Below are 24,621 nucleotides of genomic sequence, written 5' to 3'. Positions count from 1 at the left end.
TCTCCAGTTAAGGAAATTAATTCTTCCCCTATTCAGTCTTTCATGTATCATAAAATGATTCAATACAGGAAATCATTCATCCCATCATGCCTGTGCCAACTCCAGAGTTATCCAATTAACTCCACTCCCCTACTTCCCCTTTTCCCCCTCTGTTTAAGTATTTATTCAATTCTGTTTTGAATGTTACTGTTGAATCTGCTTCCGCCACCTTTTCAGGTTTTTTTTATTCATTCCATGGGATGTGGGCGTCGCTGGTTAAGCCAGCATTTATTACCCAATCTTAATTGCCCCTGAGTTGGTGGTGGTGAGCTGCCTTCTTCAACTGCTGCAGTCCATGTGGTATTGGTACACCCACAGTGCTGTTAGGGAGAGTTCCAGGATTTTGACCCAGTGACAGTGAAGGAATGGTGACATATTTCCAATCAGGATGGTGAGCGGCTTGGAGGGGGACTTCCAGGTGGTGGTGTTCTCATGTGTCTGCTGCCCTCGTCCTTCTAGATGGTAGTGGTCATGGGTTTGGAAGGTGCCATCTAAGGAGGCTTCGTGAGTTCCTGCAGTGCATCCAGTAGAAGGTACACACTGCTGTTACTGTGTGTCGGTGGTGGAGGGAGTGAATGTTTGTGGATGGGATGCCAATCAAGTGGGCTGCTGTGCCCTGGATGGTGTCAAGCTTCTTGAGTGTTGTTAGAGCTGCACTCATTCCAGGCAAGTGGAGCATTCCAGGTAGTACACTCCAGATAATAACTCGTTGTTCAAAAAATGTTTCCTCATATCACCGCTAGCTCTTTTGCCAATCACCTTAAATATGTGTCCTGTTTGTCGACTCTCTGCCACCAGAACCAGTTTCTCTTTATTTGCTCTGTCAAAACCATTCATGATTATGAATGAACACCTGTTATCCAATATCTTAACATGCCCTACCCAGAGATAAACTCCGGCCTTAACAGTCTCTCCACTAACTGAAATCATTCAGGCTGTCATTCTATTCAATCTCTTCTGCACCCACTCTAAGGCTTTGACATTGTTCCAAAATGTGTGGTGTCAGAATTGGTTGCAACTTTAGCTGAGGCCGAGCCAGTGTTTCATACAACTTTAGCATAACTTCCTTGCTTTTGCACTCAATGCTTCTAGTATCTTATCTGCTTTAATCACCTTCTCAACTTGTCCTACCACCTTCAAAGATTTGTGTACACATATCCCCATGTGTCTCTGTTCCAGCACCCTTTTTAGAATTATATCATTTAGTACACATTGTCTCTCCTCATTCTTCCTCCTAAAAAAATGTATCACTTCACACTTCTGTTAAAATTAAATCTGCCGCATGTTTCCCCATTTCATCACCATGTCTTCCTGAAGTCTGTTACTATCCTCCCCATTGTTTACTACAGTTCAAAGTTCTGTATTACCTGAAATTTTGCCCGGTAAACCCAAGCCCAGGTCGTTAATATGCATCAAAAAGAGCAATGATCCCAATACCAACACCGAGGGAACACCACTGTCTACTCCCCTCCAGTCTAAAAAACAGCAATTCACCACTTTGTCCCATAGCTAATTTTTTAAAAAATCCATACTGTCACTGTTCCCTTAATCCCATAGGCTTTAAATTTGTCAACAATCTATTGTGGTACTTTGTCAAATACCTTTTGAAAGCCCAGCTACACAATCAGCCCTCTGCTACTTCATGAAATAACTAACAAGTTAGTCAAAGACAAGCTGCCTTTAACACCTCCATACTGGCTTATATTTTTTAGTCCATACTTTTCAAAATGCTAATTAACGTTGTCCCAGATTAACGTCTCTAAGCATTGCCTCACCACCGAAGATGGCTGATGAGCTTTTACAAAAACAAAAATACCTGGAAAAACTCAGGAGGTCTGACAGCATCTGTGGAGAGGAACACAGTTAACATTTTGAGTCCGTATGACTCTTCAACAGAACTAAGGAAAGATAGAAAAGAGGTGAAATATAAGCTGCTTTAAGCGGGGGGGTGGGACAGGTAGAGCTGGATAGAGGGCCAGTGATAGGTGGAGATAACCAAAAGATGTCATAGACAAAAGGACAAAGAGGTGTTGAAGCTGGTGATATTATGATATTACGAGCTCTTAGTTGCCTACTTTAATCCCTCCCCTCTCTATTTCTTAAAAAGTGAGACACGTTTGCAAACATGCAGTTCTCTGACACCAGCCCAATATCGAAAAGGAGGATTGAAAGATGGTGGCCAGAACCTTCTCAAACATTACTTCCCTCAGTAACCTAGCACACATTATCTCAACTCTGACTATTCTACTTTGAGGACTGACCTTTTAAGTACCTCCTCTTTATCCTAGCCCATGTCACCACTGCCTCCTCCTTTACTGCTATTTTGGCAGCATACTTTTCTCTGTCAGACACATCCAAAGTATTTATTTAGTATAATAAAAACAAAATACTGCAGATACCGGAGACCTGAAATAAAAACAAAGTACTGGAAATGTTCATCAGGTCTGGCAGCATCTGTGGAGAGAGAAAGAGTTAATGTTGAGTCCAATATGACTTTTCTTCGGAGCCTGTAGAATCCTGTAGAAAAGGAGTCATGTTGGACTCAAAATGTTAACTCTGTTTCTCTCTCCACAGATGCTGCTAGACCAGCTGAGTTTTTCCAGCACTTTCCGTACTTTAGTATTTCAGCCATGCCCCCTATCTCCACAAGATGATCTCTTTTTTGGTCCCTAATTGGTCCCAGCCTTCTTTTGACTACCCTTTCACTAGCTACCTTTTTTATGTTAGCTGCTAATTCTCATACTCTCTCTTCCCCTCATTCCTTTTTAGATCTCCTTTGTACTTTCTATATTCAGCTTGGTTTTCAACTGCATTAACAACATTACAATAATCATAAACCTCCTTTTGTATAATTTTAAAACCTCTAAGGCTTTATTGGGGGAGCTCTAACGTTGAATGCTTTTCCTCTCCCCCTCATGGAAATGTGGCTACTCTACCCAAACCATCTCCTCTTTGAAAGGTTCCGATTGTTCACTGGCTGTTTTAGGTGCCATTTTTTGACTCCAATTCACCTAGGCCAGATCTTTTTTCAACTCACTTAATTAGTCCTCCTCAAGTTAAGTATTCCATGTCTTTTTTCACAACAATTCTAAGCCCGGTGATATTATGATCACTGTTCCCCAAATGCTCTCCTAATTAAACATGCTTCATTTGCCCCACTTCAGTCCCCACAACTCAGTCCCACACTGCTTCTTTTCTTGTTAGACTAGAAGCACACTGATCAAGAAAGTTCTCTAGCACTCATTTATGGATTCCCTCTCCTTTTTTAGCCTTTACATTGTTATTATCCCAGTCTATATTGAGATAATTAAACTCTTCCATTATCACTACTTTGGAGTTCTTGCATCTAAATTTGTTTCTATATCTCCTTCCCTCTTTTTGGTAGCCTACAGTAAACACTATTATAACAATAGCTCCTTAATTCTAATCCAATCAACTCTGTTTTTGGCCCCTTAACTATATCATTGCGCTTAGTGCTCTAATCATTTATTTAATCAATACATGTACCATCAAAACTTCCTCCTTTTGCCCCCCTTATTCCTGACAAGGCATTCAGGAAAGGTATTAAGTTCCCAATATTCCTCCTCTGAGTCTGGTCATAGTCCAGCGTGGCAACTTGTGCTTACAGCTCACCAACCTTACAGATGATGCTCCAAGTGTTTACATACATGTACATCAAACAAAGCTTAGACTACCCTTAATTAGCACATTCCTTAGATAACGTCACCACCTTCAACACCTCTTTGTCCTTTTGTCTGTGACATCTTTTGGTTATCTCCACCTATCACTGGCCCTTTATCCAGCTCTACTTGTCCCACCCCCCACCCCTTAAATCAGCTTATATTTCACCTCTTTTCTATTTTTACTTAGTTCTGTTGAAGGGCCATTCGGACTCGAAACGTTAACTGTGCTCCTCTCCGCAGATGCTGCCAGACCTGCTGAGTTTTTCCAGATATTTTTGTTTCTGTTTTAGACTGCTTTTTGTTTGCCTTCTGTCCGAGCTCTCCTGTTTCAGGACCGCTTCTCATGTCCCTGCTCTATTGTTTCATCCTGGTTTACATCTCCCTGCCAAATAAGATTGAACCCTCCCACCCACCCTGCCCCCAATACTTGTTATCCTTTTCACAAGAACATTGGTTCCAACTCTGTTAGGTGCAACAGAACACATCCCTCTTGACCCAGGATTGATCCCAAAACCCCAGAAATGAGGTCCTTCCTCCTGCACCATTTCTTCAGCACAGAATAGTACGTCCTAGTGAAAGATAAAAATCAAAAATGAAAAAAAAATCAGTTTTTAATTCAACTAATAATCCTCAATTACTAAATTCATTAACTAAATCAATCACTAACCTCATGGCACTTTTTGAACAAGTTAAGAACTAAATTGAATAATTCTGTAAATACTGACAGCGTACCACCAATACATTTTTAAAATTATAAATGCTTCCCACTTAGAGATTATCAATCAATGGTTTAAAAACATTAAAAAAAATTGTAGGATCTTAGAGTACTGTGTCAAATAAAAACTGGCAGAATTGCAATAATATTCCTTCAGGTGCCAAGTTAAACTGGCTTGCCAAGGCCCTTTAAAAGCCTGAAAGCTAATGTGGATCACATACTCAGAATATGCAAGATTGTTTTTACATAATTGATTCTGTACAAATTTCAGAAAAAATCTCTACTCTAGATCTCTAGGAGACGTCAACATATTTTGCCACTAAAACTATCAGAAGTTGGGTGGGGCAGAAATAAAAAGTGAAATTGTCCTGAAGCAAAAAGAGAGCCCTTGCGCATTAGCAGGCACCATCTGTTTGATCATGGCAACTTCACAGCAAAGAATGTTCCAAGAACAGGTTTTACCAAGCAGTCCTGGCAGCACTGTAGCAGACAGCGAACATCTGTAATATGGATTTGAAAGCAACCCTTCCATAGCTGAGAAAATATGCATTCTAACCAACCAGCCCACTCACTCAGACTAATAAATATTTTATGAATTTGGCCAACAAAAATGGCCACTTCAGTAACAATAATTAAAGCAAGATTTTATTCCATGGCTTTCAACACTTGGTATACTGTACTTTCTGTAACACATCAGCTTGGCTCATTTGGAAGCACTCTTGCCTCCAAGTCAGAAAGTTTTGAGTTTAGTGATGGAGGATGGTGGTCTGGTAAAACTTGTCAAGCACCATGGAGATGTTAAGAAGTGATAGTGTAGTCACAGAGGTTATCATTCATGACTTTGGCCAGGCGTCAATGTTTCAAGCAGGACAGAAGTTGACCTGACCCAAAGCGATTGGATAAAAGAGTTTTGGGAGAGGGAAGTTAGAGATGGGGTGCTGGTTAGAATGGGCTGTCTCCAAAAGTGGATTTTTTTTTGCAGAGAGAGTTATGATAGCTATTTAATAATGGAGATGGACATGATCAATTTTGCTTGCTTGAGGAGAGCACAAAGTACGGGTATTTAATAAGACTGATTTTGAATTGGTTTTGCTCAAGTTTGTGGGTTCAAACGAGCGCAAGCAAACATGAGCACTGTACAAAGGAGTAAAAGGTAGTGAGTTTAAGGAAGGGAATAAGGGTAGCAAAGGAGAAAGATGAAGTAACAGTAAAGTAAATGAGCAGCAGTAGTGGCCCTACAGCAGGCAAAGAATTACAGGAGAAACAAATCTGAGCTGATGAGCTGGAAAGAGATTTAGTGAATTTTGGGCGGGGTGGTGGTAGGTGGAGAGAGTTCCAGACGTTAAGGTGTTTATGATTGATGAGGAGGATCAAGGAAATGGTTAGAGGCCATCTTATTTTCAATTCTTGGGTTAGGTAGCTGTAATCTCAGTTAATGTGATTCAACCATACTACAGGTTGATGTCCTGAAATTAGATGTCAAATTGGAAGGATCGTCAACAAGAAATCAAATTATGTATAAAAATACTCAAAAGATAGTCTAAGCTGTAACAGTGCAGACTGTTACCTCCTTAGTTTAAGCAAATGCACTGTGGAAAAATAAGTCACCAACACAGGTCCCTCTTATTACTATCCCACAGATGCAATATCTGGCTAATGAGAAAAATAAGAATGATTAAATTGTAATTGCATAATTACAAAGAGAACACTTGCTTCATGAAAATGTCCTAATTTGTATTCTTTAAATTTTGCTCAGAATGAGGGACGTTAATGCTGGACAATAGACCAGTTTCTATTTCAGGCAGCACCCCACCCCCCCCATCAACATGAAACAGTGTGTGAAGTTTTACCTATTTACCAATACTGTGGATTAATTTGAGTTTCACAAGAACACCCCATACTGCATTAGTGCAATATTTATTTCCTTTCCACATCCAGACATCTCATGACTTCCTACATTAAAACAGTTACTACACTTCAAATGCACTTGCTCCAGCAGCTACAAGTCCATTGGAATGCCCCGAGGTTGTGAATAGCACTACTTAAAAGCAAGTTTTCTTTTCTCTCAGGCTGAGTAGGAAGTAGTATGAAATTAGGAGAAGTCATCACATAGGGGCCTATAAAAACACTAAACCTCATTTACTATATGCAGGTTTGTTTCTTCTCTAAATGAATGAAAAAATACATGGTTTTAACAGTTAAAGAAGTTGCTATTTTTCATGTAACTGCATGATTCACCAGCATTAGTCATGAAATTTAAGAGTTAGTTGTGGATGAAATTAATGAACTAATCATGTCCCAATATCCAATCACGTTAATCTTTACAGGACTCTTTTGCTGAGTTCAAATTAAATAGATTTTTAAATCATTAGCAAAAATAATTCTGTAAAATTTTTTACACTGAAAAGGGAAAGCACATTAGGTAAGTATTTGGGCACAGACTTTCCACCTCTGAGACCAGGTTTCAGATCCTGTATAGCACCACAAACTGTAATGAGATCATTGACCAGTTAAACTATTTTAGATGCCGTTCGTTCAGGGAACGTGGCCAGGCCATTGAAGAACTTATAGCTCATTTTCAAAAAGTACTGAGAGATAAATTGATAAAGCCTTGATTCATTTGTTTCTGCTTATGGTGCTGTGAACTGCCCTGGTAGGATATTCAACGCCATATCATATCAATGAAAATTGATGTCCGATAAGGAAATTCATTGGGAAACTCCCTGCAGACAAGGGCTTGGTTTAACTCATGACAATTCTGTACTCCCTCAGCATACAAAAGTTACTAGCCCACTGATACAACAGAAACTAAAATTATATACTTACTGTTGTGTGCTTTTGGTGAAGCCTGCAGCAAAAATCCTGCATAAGATGCTTCCCGTGGGTTGAAAGCAAAATGCAGTTAGCACGTATTTAGAATACTTTCATCGGTTAACTGGACCAGCTGCATTCTCACCACTACTAGCCTTTTGCTCAGTCACTTCAAATTTTTTAACCCTACATGCAACAGTTAGAAGTTACATTAGAATTGTAAAAGAATGCCAATAAACTGAAAAAGTAAGCATTTACAGCGTTCTCTAAGCAATGAAAAAGCTGGACGCAGATTTACTATTTTGTTGCAGAATTACTCACATTGTCCTCAAAAATGGTTAAAGGTACCTTTTTCACAACACAAAGTCCAACTATTTATTCAGTAATTGCAGGACAACTCCACAATCAGCAACATTCAGGGTAACAAAAACTCAAGTTATTTGCTGTTTGAAAAATAACCTCAAAATCATAATAGATTGTGTTTTTTTAAAACCTGATTTCACACAAAAAAAAAATGGGTGGGAGCAGGTTTGATATTAGCCTTGCAGCTTTGAACTCAAATCTTGCCCAGGCTGATGAAATGAAACTCCCACCTACCCCTGTTGATTGCAAAAACCTTATGCAATATAAGTACCCTTTACTGCATTAATGTAAAATTTTATGTTTAGTCTCAACCCAATTTCTAGTAGGTAAGGATCTATAGCACAAAACTGTCCTCACTCATATTAAAAATAAAACACATACTGGACGGATGGAATAAGTGCCAACTGAATATTATGCAACATTAAACCTTTGCTATTTAGGGTACAGAAGCATACCTTATGTCACAGGACTTTTAATCCAGAGGCCTGGATTAATGACCTGGAGTTCAAATCTCATCATGCAGTTGGGGAATTTAACTAATTTAGTTAAGTAAACTAAGTTAAAATTCTGGAACCCAGTGACCATAGAAGTACCACTTGCTTTACTAATGTTCTTTAGGAGAGGAAATCTGTCATTCTTAGCTGGTCTGGCCTATATGACTCAGGTCTACAGCAATGCGGTTGACTCTTAATTATGCTGATTGCACACATTGACTGGGAGAGCCCTGCGCTCCCCCTCCATCCAATCAAAGCGCTGCTATGGTTCAATCGGCACACCCTGCAAATTCTTATTCATGGTTAGTGCACATGCCCAATTTCAGTCTTGCAGCCCACTGAGATGAAGGAGGGCCATTCATGCGGTCCACTCACCAGCCTAGGTTGCCCATCACTGAACTACAGGTTACTGTGACAAAACTGGAGGTGGGCAAACTTCAACAGCACATAATCCATGACAAAATTAATTGACACGTGGAAGAACATGGGCTAATACATGTCAGGCAACGTGGATTTGTTAAAGGCAAAGCATGTCTAACAAACCTGATTTGAGTTCTTTGATGAAACAACAGGCAGTGTTGAAGATGGTAATGCAGGTGATATGTATACAACTTTCAAATGGCAGATGACAAGTGCCACATATACACTTAAAAACTGAAGCCCATGGGATTAAAGGGGCAGTGGCAAAATGGATAGGCAATTGGTTATGAGACAGAAAGCAAGTAGTAGTGGTAAACAGTTGTTCATCAAACTGGAGATGCGTATGCTGTAGTTTCCCCCACAGGTCAATATTAGGGCCACCAGTCTTTTGGATAAACAAAAATGACCTAAACTTGGGGATAGGAAGCAGAACTTCAAAGATTAGCGATGACACAAAACTTGGAAATCTAGTAATCAATGGTGAAATGGACAGACAGATGAAATTTAGGAACCCGAGGACTTTCATACACAAATCTTTGAAGGCAGCAGATGACAGTAAGGTTGTTTAAGAAAAAGCTGGGCTTTTATAAATCAAGCACAGAACAAAACCAAGGAAGTTATCCTAAACTTTTATAAATTACTAGTTCAGCCTCAGCCACAGTAGTGTGTCCAGTGGACACCACACTTCAAGAATGATGTCAGAGGTGGTTTACTGTAATAGTAGCAGCAATGAAACACTTCAGTTATGTACAGAGACTAAATAAGATGGGAACATTCTCTTTAGAGCAAAGAATGTTAAGGGGAGAATTAATTGAAGTAATCCAAATTAAGTATTTTGATAGAGTAATTAGAAAGGAACTACTTCCTCTGGCAAGAGGGACAGTAACTAACGTACTGAGATTCAAGATAATTAGCAAAGGAACAAAAGGGAGAAGGGAGATTATTTTTAAATGCAGTAAGTTGTGATATGGAATATACTACCTGAAAGGGTGGTGGAAGCAGATCCAACAGTACTTTTCAAAAGCATATTGGATAGATACTTGGAAAGGAAAAATGTACAGGGCTGTGACAAAAGTGCATGAGAGAGTTAGCCTAATTGTATAGCTCTTTCAAAGAGCTGAATTAGCGACAATGGATCAAATGGTGGCTCCTGTACCATAATAATTGAAATTAGATTCTACACTTGCTGCATATTAATCCTGAAAAATGAGAATTTTGTACATTTACAGCTTCATTACAGATATAGCATCACATACATTTCAGTGCCAAACCAATAATGCATTATATAACTGAAAATCCACACTTTTGGTTAATTATGTTTGACACTTCTACATCAATTTCAAGTTTGGAATAAGCTTCAGTCCTTACAAAATGTTGGATCCTGGTCACTAGTTTAGTTGGGCTAATGGATCTGGGGTTGCACGCTTGTTTCAGGATGACCGGGTTGGTAGCACAGACAGGGTAGATCAACAGACAGTTCTTATGTAAAACACATTCTATTTATTTACAAAGGACTCAGCAGCTACACTTGTGTGCTTACAACTCAAACCATATCTCTAGAATACAGACTAACTCTAAACTACTCACTACTGACTAAGGTATCCTGCTATTGGATACTAAGATCATGTGGTTTTCCATTATAACATTCTTCTTAAAGGTATATTACACATCAGATTACCACATCCCTCGCCCTTTATTCATATTTTACAGTTCAATTTTTTTCAAAATATCAAATTATTTACACAGCTAAGTAATTTACAAATTCTGTCTTTTTGGGTGTTTCCTTATACATGTAGGACATCTCGGCTCTACAGCTTCAGATGCTTTGTCAGGAACCTCCTTTTCTGGTGCTGTCCGAACATCAGGTTCTTCGGTGGGCACCTGCAAATCTGTTTCCTCAACTCTTGCAGGTACAGTCAATCCTTCAGACACATCTGTACTCAGTTAAGTTCTTTCAACAGGAGGTGTTGACGCAGTCGCGAATACCGGAGGAATCATTTCCTGATACACTGTTTCTCTCCTCCTTATATGATCTATATGTCTCCATATTACTTGGTCTTCCACTTTCACGTGGTAAGAAAGAGGTCCAGTCATTGCACTTATTTCACCTGATAACCACTTGGGTCCTTCTCCAAAGTTTTTCACATATACCATCTCTCCTACAGTAAACTTTGTCATAACTATGCCAGTCATGTCCAATTTTCTGACTTCCCTGACTCCTTTCCACCTTCCCCTCTAAATTTGGCATTATTAAGCTCACTCTCATTCTGAGACGGTGTTTCATCAATAATTCCGCAGGTATGACACTTGTTGTCATGTGAGGGGTGGTCCTATAATGAAAAGAAAACATGCTAACTTGGTTGCTATGGAGTCTCCAGTTAATTTCTTCATGCCTGTTTTGAATGTTTGAACCGCTCTCTCGGCCAGTTCATTCAATGAAGGGTGGTACGATGAAGTTTTTATATGAGTGATACCGTTGAGGCTGAAAACTGTTGAAACTCCGCACTCGTAAATACCATGCCATTATCTGATACAATTACTTCTGGTAGTCCGTTGATGGCGAAACTTTGATGTAGCTCGTCAATTGTAGTAGATGATGTTGGTAACTTTACCTCATATGTCCATCCATTTTGAGTAAGCATCAAGAATAAAGAGAAACATTGTTCCCATAAAAAGGTCCCACATAGTCAATGTAATTGCACCCATGGCCTTCTCCGAAGCTATTGGAGGTAACTTATGCACTTGCTGACACTGCACACAACTTCTCATTAATTTCTCTATTTCTCCATCCATTCCAGGCTACCATAGGTAGCTGCACGCTATGGTCTTCATTCAGGAAATACCTGGATGTGCACTATGTAGTTCAGTTAACAAAGGCTTTCGTCCTTTTGGAAGAACAATCACTCAAGCTCCCCACAATAAGATACCATGCTGGCTGGTTATCTCATACCTTCTGTGAAAATATGGTTTAATTTAGTCAGATTCCTGTTGTTGCGACCAACCATGAAGAACTTGTTCTTGTACTTTGGATAGGACTGAATCTAGACTTGTCTAATCTGTCATCTGTCTAGCTCATACCGGTGATGAATCTAAGAAGTTCAATAATAAAACGAGTTCTTGAGGAATTAGAGCGTCCTCATCATTTTCTTTCAGACGACTAAGTGCATCAGCGTTTACAATCTGATTTCCAGGCCCATAGATGAAAGTATACTCATACGCTACCAGAATCAACGCCCATCTCTGTAATTCTGCTGAGGCTGAGGTATAGTCTTTGTCCTCGCTGAACAATCCTAGCAATGGCTTGTAGTCTGAAATGATAGTGAAATGATGACTGTGTAAATACTGGCGAAATTTCTTGACACTAAAGATGATTGACAAGCCTTCTTTTCTATCTGTGAGTATCCCTTTTCCGCTGTGTTGACCGTTTTTGACACATATCCAATAGGCTGAACTGAGCCATTGTCCATTCGATGGGAGAACAATGCTTCCACTCCACAGGGAGATGCGTCACATGTCAAAATGTACTAATAGGGTAGATGAGTGTAACAGTTTCATCATTGTGAAAGCTTCTTTCTCTGGTGTTTGTCAAGACCAATGTTGGTTTTTCTTATGTAATAGAGGAGAGGCAATTCTGTTGACAAATTAGTCAAGAAGCGTCCATAGTAATTGATCATCCCCAAGAATGATGTGAGCTCGGAGGTGTCCTTTGGCATTGGTTCCTCTCTAATGCCTCTCACTTTTTTCTCAATGGGGTGGAGGCCCTGTGAATCTACCGTGACCTAAATAAATGACCTCTTCTGCTTGGAACTTGTACTTTTCTTTCTTAAACGCACTCCCACCTGCGAGAAACATTTAAAAACTTCTTCCAAGTTTGCCAATGCTCCTTTTCAGCAAGTCCTAGCATCAGAGCGTCATCTAAATAAACTATAACGCGAGGCAATCCCTGCAGTAAACTTTCCATTGTTCTCTGGAATATGGCGCAAGCTGAGGATACACCAAAAGGCAAACGGATATATTGGTACAACCCTTTGTGTGTATTTATTGTGACAAATTTCTGGGAGGCGTTTCTAACTCCAATTGTTGATAAGCATGACTTATATCAAGCTTCGTGTAGGCGGTTCCACCTGCCAGCTTAGCATACAGGTCTTCAATTTCTGGTATAGGGTGTCTGTCCCACTTAACCACTTTACTAAGTCAATTTGTAGTCTCCACAAATTCGAAAGCTTTGGCCAGGCTTAAGTATGGGGGACTATTGGTGCTGCCCATTTCAAGAACTGCACAGGTTGTAATTACCAATTTCTCTAATCTATCCAATTCAGATGTCTATCTTTCCCCACATTGCATAAGGTACTCGGTGCGGGGGGGGGGGGGGGGGGGGGGAGGGGGAGGTAGTCCCTGGATCTTTCAGAGTTCATCTTGGGAAGCTGAGGCGTATTTTTATAGCAGTTCAGGGAGCCCACTGGCTCTCAGCTGGAATCTCAGCCCAATTCAATTTATTTTCTTTCAGCCAGTTTCGTCCAAGGAGGCTTGGGCCCTTACCTGCTACCACCATCAAGGCTAATTTTACTCGTACAAAAACAGAAAATGCTGGAAAAACTCAGCAGGTCTAACAGCATCTGTGGAGAGAAAAACAGAGTTAACATTTCGACTCCGCATGACTTTTCTTCTTCTGAACAGTCATACGGACTTGAAGCATTAACTCTGTTTTTCTCTCCACAGATGCTGTTAGACCTGCTGAGTTTTTCCAGCATTTTCTGTTTTTGTATCAGATTTCCAGCATCCACAGAATTTTGCTTTTATCTTAGGGCAATTTTACAGATCAGCTTCTGAACTGTACAATAACCCTGCTCATGCCTTTGATTTTGACATCTTCTCCCATTAAGTTTTCAATTTGGCTTCTGTTTCTTCCAAATTTAATTTACATTCCCCATGATTCAGGTAGTGGAAGTGCCTGTATCCAACTCCATTCTGATAGGTCTATCATTCACCCTCACTGATACATGGATTGGTTCTGTTCTTCCTACCTTTAAATTATACAATGAATAATTATCTGAATCTGTTACTTCAGGCTCTTCTGCATTATGGATCTCACAGGGTTTTTTCTTTCGATTGAAAATCTGCCTGATTCTATCCTTGCAATGTCTCATGAGGTGACCGTTTCGATGATGGTAAAAACATTAGATTTTTTTACACTTCCATTCATTACAAGGTTGTCTGCTTCCATCTCTGTTACCATTATTCCATGTTTTCGCTAAGTCATTTCTTTTGATTCGTCCGCAAACGGTGGCTGCTTCCCGCTTCTCATCAGAGCTGTGCATTTTCGCATCCTTCTTGGCTGGGGCTCTCCACCAAAGTGGAGTACGGCACCATTTTGCGCTCCCTGTATGACTTTGAGTCTTTCACTGCGCTTTCCATGGCCAGTGAGATTTCTAGCACCTTCTGAAAATCTAAATTTGTTTCAGACAGTAATCTCTTCTGAATTGTATCTTCATTTATACCGCACACCAAAAGATCTCTAAGCTTATCATTTATGGATGTACCAAACTCGCAATATTCGGTTAACTGTTTCAGACTTCCCACATAACAAGCAACTGTCTCCCCGGGGCTCTATTTCTTGAGTTAAATTTGAACCATTGAATCGTTACCGAGGGCTTGGGCTGGTAATGACTCTTCACAAGGTTCACTAAGTCATCAAAACTTTTAGAATCCGGGGTAATGGATGCCGTCAAACTTCAAACCAATCCATAGGATCTACTCCCACACATGGATGAGGATCGCTCGCCTCTTCTCCTCCCCCGCAATGTCGATAGCTTGGAAAAAGAACGCAAGACGTTCAACATAATGAGACCAATCAGCCGTGGTTGGGTCGAAAGGATCAAATCTTCCAAACTGCGACATGCTTCGAGGGGGCTGCTTCAATGGTTAGGATGGAAATTCTACTTACAATTACCATGTGAGGTATGACTCATTGGATTTCTTTCCTTGCCTTCTCTTGCTTTTTTTCATCCTTCCTTCCTTCCTTGCTTGTTCCTTGTCACCAGTTTGTTGGATCCTGGTCACTAGTTTAGTTGGGCTAGTGGATCCGGGTTGCACGCTTGTTTCGGGATGACCGAGTTGGTAGCATAGACAGAGTGGATCAACAAACAGTTCTTATGTAGAACACATTCTATTTATTTACAAAGGAACTCAGCAGCTACACTTGTGTGCTTACAACTCAAATCATGTCTCTACATTACAGACTAACTCTAGACTACTCACTACTGACTACTAAGATAGCCCACGCAACTCTGCTATTGGATATCAAGATCATGTGATCATCCATTATAACATTCTTAAAGGTATATTACACATCAGACGACCACACAAAGGAACAAACTTGTTGCTCAAATTCTATAGCTGCATTTCAATGGTATAAAATTCTATTAAGATATCTGCTAATCTAGGCCAAAAAAATCATTAGGAGTTGCAACATCATGACTTCTGTATCTACGCATACCTCTCTCTTTATTGTTGAGTTGAAAGAAAATATAAAATTATTAACACTTTACTTAAAAGTAGCCACGCAATTTCTCGTCACATGAGAAACAGTGCATGCATGTTCTGTTGCTATCCTAAAATATACGTGCATCATGAAGGTTTCATCTTGAATCTGCACTAGGCACTAAAATGACACCATTAAAGAGTTAAGAGATTTATAAAGGATCCTTCAATACGATGCACATCTGAAAATCATGAGTTTTTACAGAGCACTGTACTGCATTTTATAAAACAATAAGTGAAATAAAATGATTAACAACCTTAACTCCTGCCACCCACTCTCCCTCCCTCCCTCCCCTCCCCTCCGAACTGGAATGAGCAGGGAGTGCTCAATTCGATGTTCACCATTTGCAGAAATCCGGGGTGCCCGACCTCATCCCTCTGACGCATTTTTGTTCAGAAAGACCATTAGGGATTTCATCCTCAATAAATGAAAATAACCATAACACGAAGGATTTGCCATTGCCGACAGTAACCTAATTAAACCTGGCACTGTTCTGAAGCCTGTATTCGTTCCCGTTGCGCTGCGCGTGCGAGAAAACCCTGCAATGCTGCTGTTGCGTTTGATCCAAACCCTGGAGCTTCTCATTCAAAAGCGTGACTGTCGATCGTTGATCCCATTTACCCCCTCCCGACTAAAATCACCTCAACGTTAGAACCATCGCTCCCAGATTTTAATAAGCCGTTACCAAATAGTGAAAGGTGGGTGGGGGAAAAGAGGTTTTTTTTTAAAAAAAGGGTAGAATAGTCTAGCCGAACTAAATCCTCTCCAAATCCACTGAACGGCATAGATTTATAGCGCTGTCTGCGGCAGCAGATTAGACCTAGCGCCATCATGCAATTGCTGGGATCGCGGACAACGACCAAGCAGCTAAAAGACAGGCACAAAGGCCATGTAGCAGAGACAATACCGAATAAAACTGATCGGATCTTCTGTTACCTTTTACAAATATATTTTTCTCCCTTTCTGTGGTAAGTTAGTTTTCCTCAGACTCTTAACACACGGACCATATCAGAGATTTCCGTCAGCACTTCACCTTTTGCACAACGTCAGTGCTGCTCACTTCCTCTCTCCCCCCCCTTACCCCGCCCCTCACGCTCCATTTACTGTCGGCAGAACCCTGGGAACCAGAATACCGACCGTTAAGCGACTGCGCCGGAGGGAGGGAGGGAGGGGGTGGCGAGAAGTTACGCCCGCGCACGCGCATCAATCCTCCTCCCCGGCAACCGGGGAGGAAAATCAGCCTCTAGGTGACGACAGACGATTGACAGCGAAGTTCACCAATCGCAGGCCGTACTCGCTGAGGTAGCCGGACGGCGACCATGGGTAAGCCACCAATCAGTAGCCGTGGACAAGTTCGGTTGAGCTGTGTGGCACGTTCAACCAAACTTTTCATTGAAAGATCGCGAGCTTTCCTGCTTGCGGCTTAGGGTACAAACAAAATCTCCCGCACTTGAGGTAGGCTCGTTAGTTTAAAATTCAGTTTCTGCCTGAAAAGGTCTATTGTTTAAAACCCATCGTGTGCAAATGAATGTAAACGAAGCTCTTATATGTTCCCATGATTTTGTATTTGTTGATAATGCTGTTATTTACGTGGGACAAGTATTTTTTGTCCCCTGTACGTAGGCCTCGGCGACGCAGTGACTTCTCAAACCCTAGAGTCAAGGATCCTATCAAGCAGCACAACCCTTTCACTTCCATTGCTTGGACAAACTTGATTCGAATATGAAATTTGCTTTATCGCAATTTGCTTTAAAACGTCATTTTAGCGCAGGCTTTGGGCTCACGAAAAAAGAAATCTACCGTTTTGGAGAAGCCTGAACATGATGTAGTTGTGTTTCTTTCAATACGTGCTAAGGAATTCTAAGACTTGATTTAATTTGTTGAAATAAGAATGCAAACAGTTGGACCCTGTACCGAAGTTAAGACATTTATTATTTTTAGTAATTGTAAAGCAGAATGTCAGCCGTCAGGTGTTCAAAATTTCTCGTTCCTTATATTTTGTGAAAAACATAATGTTTTGATTGGACAGGAGCTATGTTATTTTTGGTCTTGGTTATGGGACACATTTCTTAAAATGCTGACCTTCAAAGGATTATTTGCGTGTATGTACAATTTAAATGTAAGCAAACAGAATTTCCTACATACAAGCATGTTTACTAGCATTTTTTAGTCCTCGTTCAGTGCTAGAAAAGCTAATGTTCAATGCTTTGCGGAATGCCAAGAGGCTTTTGATGGGGAAGGGGGGTGTGGGGAGTGAATACAAGTTTTAAAAAAGATGGCCTAGGGAATTGGGATGAAAGCAAAGAGCTGTTTTTGTAGAAAGGATATAAACTACTATCAAGGTGAGGGGAGTTTGAGAAGACTTGATAAAATGCCAGAAGGGAAAGCTGCTGTTGGTGAACTACAGATAAGGAATAATGTGATCGGTAAGGAGCGTGTGATGTACAGTTGGAATGAGGATGAAGGTGTTAAAAGCAATTTGTCAGGCTGATAGATGATTGAAGTGCAAGACTAGGTATGTGGATGTATTTGTGCGCATGGTGATGCAGTCTCTGAATGAATTGTAATTTAGGCAGAGTGGAGATTATCTCTATTTAAGAAATCATACTTTGCGATGATAAAATTTGGATTAGAGTTTTGATACTAGCCAGGGAGAAGTGAGAGGTTATATGAAGATGGAAGAAAGCAGACTTGGTTAAAAAAAAATTCAGCAGCCAAGATGCTGCATTTCTGGACTTAACCTGATGTTCCAACTGAGATGTTGATGGAGTCAAAGCTGGACACTTGTAGGTGCTGAGAAACTGGTTTTGGCAACATAGTCTTTTATAAACTTTCAAGATGCTCAAACCTTGTTTAGACCATGCTAAGGTGCATTATATGGGTTATTGCCATTGGTTTTGCATCTTCTGTGTTTTTTGGTCCCAGATTGGCAATCAGATAATGTGGGATGATCTGAATAATTTTTTCATCTGGAGGTTTGGTTATGGCTTTAAGATATTGCTGCCAGGCAGCTAATTTGAGGCAGAAGATTAAAGAGAGTGTGATTTTATTTTTAAAAAAGAGGTTTCTGTACCACCCTTTTCAGAATACAGAAAAAGACTTGGTTGTCTCGGAGCTGGGGTGCTGTAGTGTTTTAACTTAATCTGCTGTGATTAATCAGCGGTGTGCACACAATCAGGTTACATATAAAATTTAAATCTATATTCTTATTAATGTGCATATTTCTCAGAACTTGGCCTTCTAATCATTGAGGTATGCTTCTAAGTCTACAACACGGCAAAATAGCAAATTAAAATATAAGTGCAAATGTAACTGAGTTGTTTGGACTTTAATGCTGAATGTTTGGAGGAGTGATCAAATTAAAAGGGGGAAGCTTAAATGACAAAATTAATCCAATAATAGTTTAAAAAGTAACAAATTCAATTTCAATTTTTTGTGTATGTAAATAAAATGTTTCAGCTGACCATGCGCAATAATAAAAGCAAAATACTGCGGATGCTGGAACTCTGAAACAAAAACAAATAGCTGGAAAAACTCAGCCGGTCTGACAGCATCTGCGGAGAGGAATACAGTTAACATTTCGAGTCCATATGACTCTTCATCAGAACTAAGAAATATAGTAATGAGGTGAAATATAAGCTGGTAGAAGGGGGTGGGACAGGTAGAGCTGGATAAAGGGCCAGTGATAGGTGGAGGCGAAGAAGAGATTGTCAAAGATGTCATAGACAAAAGGACAAAGAGGCATTGACAGTGGTGATATTAGCTGAGGAATGTGCTAATGATGACATTAAGGGTAGAAAGCAGGATGAGCAAGTGACAGCCTGGGTGGGTGGGGGGAAGGGATCGAAACAGGCTAAAAGGTAGAGATAAAACAATGGATGGGAATACATTTAAAAATAATGGAAATAGGTGGGAAAATAAACTTTTTTTTAAATTATAAATTATTGGAAAAGGGGGTGGGGATGGAGGAGAGAGTTCATGATCTGAAGTTGTTCAACTCAATATTAAGTCCGGAAGGCTGTAAAGTGCCTAGGCGGAAGATGAGGTGCTGTTCCTCCAGTTTGCGTTGAGCTTCACTGGAACATTGCAGCAGGCCAAGGACGGACATGTGGGCATGAGAGCAGGGTGGAGTGTTGAAGTGGCAAGCGACAGTGAGGTTTGGGTCATGCTTGCGGACAGACCGAAGGTGTTCCGCAAAGCGGTCACCCGGTCTGCGTTTGGTGTCTCCAATGTAGAGGAGACCGCATTGGGAGCAGCGAATGCAGTAGACTAAATTGAGGGAAGTGCAATTGAAGTGCTGCTTCACTTGAAAGCAGTGTTTGGGCTCTTGGACGGTGAGGAGGGTGGAAGTAAAGGGGCAGGTGTTGCACCTTCTGCAGTTGCATGGGAAGGTACTGTGGGAGGGGGATGAGGTGTAGGGGGTGATGGAGGAATGGACCAGGATGTCTCGGAGGGAACGATCTCTTCAGAATGCCGCTGGCGGGGGGTGAAGGGAAGATGTGTTTGGTGGTAGCATCATGCTGGAGTTGGCGGAAATGGCGGAAGATGATCCTTTGAATGCGGAGGCTGGTGGGGTGATAAGTGAGGACAAGGGAGACCCTATCATGGTTCTGGGAGGGAGAGGAAGGTGTGAGGGTGGATGCATGGGAGATGGGCTGGACATGGTTGAGGGCCCTGTCAACCACCATGGGTGGAAAACCTCGGTTAAGGAAGAAGGAAGACATGTCAGAGGAATTGTTTTTGAAAGTGGCATCATCAGAACAGATGCGACGGAGGCGAAGGAACTGAGAGAATGGGGTGGAGTCCTTACAGGAAGCGGGGTGTGAGGAGCTGTAGTTGAGGTAGCTGTGGGAATCGGTAGGCTTGTAATGAATATTGGTGGACAGTCTATCACCAGAAATTGAGAAAGAGAGGTCAAGGAAGGGAAGGGAAGTGTCAGTGATGGAGCATGTGAAAATGATGGAGGGGTGGAAATTGGAAGCAAAATTAATAAATATTTCCAGGTCCAGACAAGAGCATGAAGCGGCACCGAAGCAGTCATCGATGTACCGGAGAGAGAGTTGTGGGAGGGGGCCTGAGTAGGACTGGAACAAGGAATGTTCCACATACCCCATTAAGAGACAGGCATAACTGGGGACCATGCGGGTACCCATAGCCACACCTTTTTATTTGGAGGAAGTGAGACGAGTTTAAGGAGAAATTGTTCAGTGAGAGAACAAATTCAGCCAGACGGAGGAGAGTAGTGGTGGATGGGGATTGTTTGGGCCTGTGTTCGAGGAAGAAGCGGAGAGCCCTCTGACCATCCAGGTGGGGGATGGAGGTATAGAGGGATTGGACGTCCATGGTGAAGAGAAGGAGATTGGGGCCAGGGAACTGGAAATTGTTGATATGATGTATGGTGTCAGAGGAGTCACAGATGTAGGTGGGAAGAGACTGGACAAGGGGAGAGAGAATGGAGTCAAGATAGCAAGAAATGAGTTCCGTGGGACAGGAACAGGTTGACACGATCTGCCAGGACAGTCCTGTTTGTGGATTTTGGGTAGGAGGTAGAAGCAGGCCGTCCGAGGTTGGGAGACTATGAGGTTGGAAGCTGTGGAGTAATAACACAGGCAACCTATTTTTAAAAGTAATGTCCTTTAGGGTAGAAAAACTGCTGTCCTTAACCTATCTGGTGTGTGTGTAACTCCAGTCCGCACCAAGGTATTGACTCTTTAAAGAGGCCAGGTAAGCAGCTCAGTTGCGCCCAAGGCAAATAGGGATGGACAACAAATGCTGACTTGCCAGCCATACCCACATCCCGAGAATAAATTACTTAAAATTAAATTTAAATTAAGCTTGAGTTTATGGCCATCTGAAACATTATTGGAATTCCATTAAGAGTCTTGAGTACTTGGAAAGCATCTTCCCCACGATTTCTCCAGAATGATATCGGAGAACCTCCAACCTCTCATCACAGCTCAGATGTCTATAATTAGATATCCAGTTAGGCTTTTCTGCACCATCTCGATGCCTGCTATCCTTGCTGTAGTACAGTGACTAGGATTTACACATAGTATTCTGAGATATGGCTGCATCAGTTGCTTGTACAGTCTCAACACCAGTTTATATTGGCAGACATTGAAAATTTCACCAATATGAGGTCTATATCTTGAATGAAGCTTGATTATGCAGGGTACTGATTAGAATTGAGAACTAATGATGGAAATTAAGAATTAGATTTCAGCAAAATCCAATTAAGAAAATATACTGTTAAGGGAATGATAACAGTTGTAATGTTACTGGATGGGTAATGCAGAGGCATAATCTAATGTTCCGCAGACAAGTTCAAATCCCACCATGGCAGCTGTGGAATTTAAATTCAATTAATTAATAAATCAGGAATAAAATGTTGGTCTCATTAAGAATGACCATGAAATGGATAGATTTTCATAAAAGCCCTGGAAAAACTCAGCAGGTCTGGCAGCATCTGCGGAGAGGAACACAGTTAATGTTTCGAGTCCATATGAAGTCAGAACTGTTGAAGAGTCATATGGACTCGAAACGTTAACTGTGTTCCTCTCCGCAGATGCTGCCAGACCTGCTGAATTTTTCCAGGTATTTTTGTTTTTGTTTTGGATTTCCAGCATCCGCAGTTTTTTGCTTTTTTCATAAAAGCCCATCTGGCTTAGTTTTATGTCCTTCAGGGGAGGAAATCTGTTCCCTTTACCTGATCTGCCCTACACGTGACTTCAGATCTACAGCAATAAGGTTTGTTCTTAAATGCCCCCTGAAATGGCCTTGCAAGCCACTCATTTAATTGGAACCACTACAGAAAAAAGCACTGTGGATATACCTACACCATGTGGACTGCAGTGATTCAAGAAGGTGGCTCACCAACAACTTCCCATAGTGATGGGCAATAAATGCTGGCCTTGCCAACGACACTTACATCCTAAGCCAATTTTAAAAAAAAAATACTTTTATAATCTGGACAGGGAATTTTGACCACTTTCTCAGGTAGATATGTTCAATGCAGTTATTTGTATGATTTCTGTTATTGCTTTGGTTTCTGATAATCTGGTTAATAGTTCTGACAATCTATAATTAACCAAAAGTTCCTGAAGGAAATGAGTAGTTTTATCAAAGCTATTATTAAAATCATTCTACAAATTATAGTAAATGTCCCATGTGTACTGTCAGAGTACTATTGCCACTCTTGGAACAGTTGTTAACACACTGTTGACATAGTAATGCTATTGGCTATGATAATACTTCTAGCATTCATTTGGAATTTTGATCTAGTGTGTTTTCTGTTCCCAGTGGCCTTAAATGATGCATTTACTTTTTTGAATATTGTAAGTTGGAATAAGATAAAGTTCTGTGATCTAATGCAGGAATGAACTCCAAGGTAAGCATTTGAGACCTTGGTGTTGCAAAAATAAAATTCACCTTTTGACAAAATTATTTCTTAGGACATGTACATCTTATTATTTGTTATTGTCTAAATATGGCTCTAAATAATGCTATGCGGCATATTCTGTTGTAAGTACCAGTTAGCATGATCAGTGATTCTCTACTATTTGTGTAGATAATTATATTGAGTCAACAGCACAGAAACAGGTCATATAGTCCAACTGGCCTATGCTTCATATATGCCTCCTCCCACCCCACCTTAATCTACCCTATCAATATGTGCTCATATTTATATACCCATTTTGGGGACCTTCTTTCAAGACATCAACCCAGAATTCCAAAATTAAGGTGATCTTAAGATTGAAGGAGGCACAAACCTCCAAATGGATCTACAAATACTTGGTGATGAAATACAGTTAATTTCAAGAGAGAAATGGTAGCTACCAAGTAGGTGGAAAGCATGCACCTTGAAAATATTGGCAGGCTGTAAATAAGTTTGGATGTGGCTTAGAAGTTTTTCTTTTACATCACTTTTAAAAAAAGAATGAACAATGCGGTATAGCTAGTTGACTAAAAATCATAGAATATAGAATATTTCCATTTAAAACTGCAATGGCTGGTTTATGATTTGTTTTGTATTTTACTTAACTTTTGCTGTGCAAAATGAAGTCTGATAATTGCTGTTCAGTTGCACTGGTCGAAATCTATTAAATTTGTCCATCAGCTGAAATTCTTACTACTTACTGCAGTCTGATTTGGTTTTGGGTAGTAAATGTATTGTTAAAAACAGAAAACACTGGAAGTACACTCAGCATGTTTGGCAGCATCTGTGGGAAGAAAGAAGCAGAGTTAACATTTCAGGTTAATCCTTCAACATGATTCTGATAGAGCTGATGAAGAGTCACCGACCTCAAAAGTCAACTCAGTTTCTCTCTTTCACAGATGCTACCAGGCTTGATGAATGTTTTTTGCATTTTCTGTTTTTATTTCAGATTTTAGCATACGCAGTATTTTGCTTTTGCATGCTTTTAATCATTCTCTGATTTGCTTTTTCTTATATTCTGATAAACTTTGAACTTCTTTGAAACAAGAAGGAAGACTTTAGCCTGTCAAGTTCATTCTGTCAAAGAATATGGAGTAATATAGTTTTAACATTTATTCAAATTTCTTGACTGATACTGCAAGAATTAGTGCACTTGTATAAAGAAGGTTTTCTCAGCAAAGACATTTGACTGAAATAACAACCAGATTGGCTGTGTTTGCGGTTACTTTTCTCTGTATCTACCCCTGCATAGATATGCTCTGAAGTTATAATTTTTCATTCAATTATCTATTTTTATATTTAAATATATACAATATACTTATTTACTAATCTAACAATTACAGATGCACTTTCTCCTATCTGTGTATATGCCCTATTCGAATTGTCATCAAAACATTTTTGTTTCTATAAATATGAAACAGCATTTTTGTTATTGCTGTACTGTAAACTTACATAAAAGTTGAAGTAATTCTCCAGTAATGATCATTCATTTTGATGAACCCCAGTGAATGTTTGAGACAGTGTCTAGAATGCAAGTAAATTTATATGGCCGTTTCTATATTGTGGTTCAAGTCCCACTCCAGGATTTGAGTACCTAAATCAACACACTGTCAGCAGTGCTGTCTTTTGGATGAAACATTAAACTGAGGCCGCATCTACCCTTTCAGCTGGACATAAAAGATCCCATGGTACTACTTTGAGGAAATTAATATCACAAAAACAGATTTCTGGCCATTATCACATTGCTGTTTGTGGGAATTTGCTGTGCGCAAATTGGCTGCCACGTTTTCCACATTACAACCATGACTGTCAATGTTCCCTCTAATGTACCTTCACACTGCACACATTGCAGTGTGGCTGCACCTGCACATATTTTAAAAGGCGTGTAGCCTGCGTGTAGTCTGTTGGTCTCTTGTGCAACACAGTCATGAGTGCTGTATGGCTTGCACCCATGCACCTTGGAGGAAACATTGGTGTCTACACTTCAAAAAGTGCTTTTATGGCTGTGAAGCACTTTGGGACATCCTTTGGTTGTGAAAGGTGCTCTATAAATGCAAGCCTTTCTCTTTGCTTTGTTTTCTAATATTTTCGATCACGTCAATTGCCAATTTAAAGATAGG

The 24,621-nt window shown here is 40.4% G+C and overlaps 2 protein-coding genes and 1 long non-coding RNA gene across 4 annotated transcripts in view; 1 reads left to right on the top strand and 2 right to left on the bottom strand.

The window, feature by feature from the left end:
- The window catches only part of LOC144688525 (dnaJ homolog subfamily C member 5), an 83,192-nt gene extending 67,057 nt beyond the window's left edge, over window positions 1–16,135 (bottom strand). The window contains exon 1 of the mRNA XM_078555211.1: window positions 16,003–16,135. The gene's annotated coding sequence lies outside the window, so the exon portion shown is untranslated. The remainder of the gene's footprint in view (window positions 1–16,002) is intronic.
- LOC144688526 (uncharacterized) overlaps window positions 1–24,621 on the bottom strand; it is a 933,048-nt gene that overhangs the window by 67,057 nt on the left and 841,370 nt on the right. The gene's annotated exons all lie outside the window — the stretch shown is intronic.
- LOC144688524 (glucose-induced degradation protein 8 homolog) overlaps window positions 16,410–24,621 on the top strand; it is a 34,476-nt gene continuing 26,264 nt past the window's right edge. For both annotated transcript variants that reach the window (XM_078555210.1, XM_078555208.1), the window contains exon 1: window positions 16,410–16,521. The gene's annotated coding sequence lies outside the window, so the exon portion shown is untranslated. The remainder of the gene's footprint in view (window positions 16,522–24,621) is intronic.

The sequence above is a fragment of the Cetorhinus maximus genome, chromosome 13 (assembly GCF_964194155.1).
Source record: "Cetorhinus maximus chromosome 13, sCetMax3.hap1.1, whole genome shotgun sequence".
In the NCBI taxonomy this organism is placed as follows: Eukaryota; Metazoa; Chordata; class Chondrichthyes; order Lamniformes; family Cetorhinidae; genus Cetorhinus; species Cetorhinus maximus.
The sequence above is the reverse complement of the archived record's forward strand: the minus strand, read 5'-3'. Positions and strand labels throughout refer to the sequence as shown.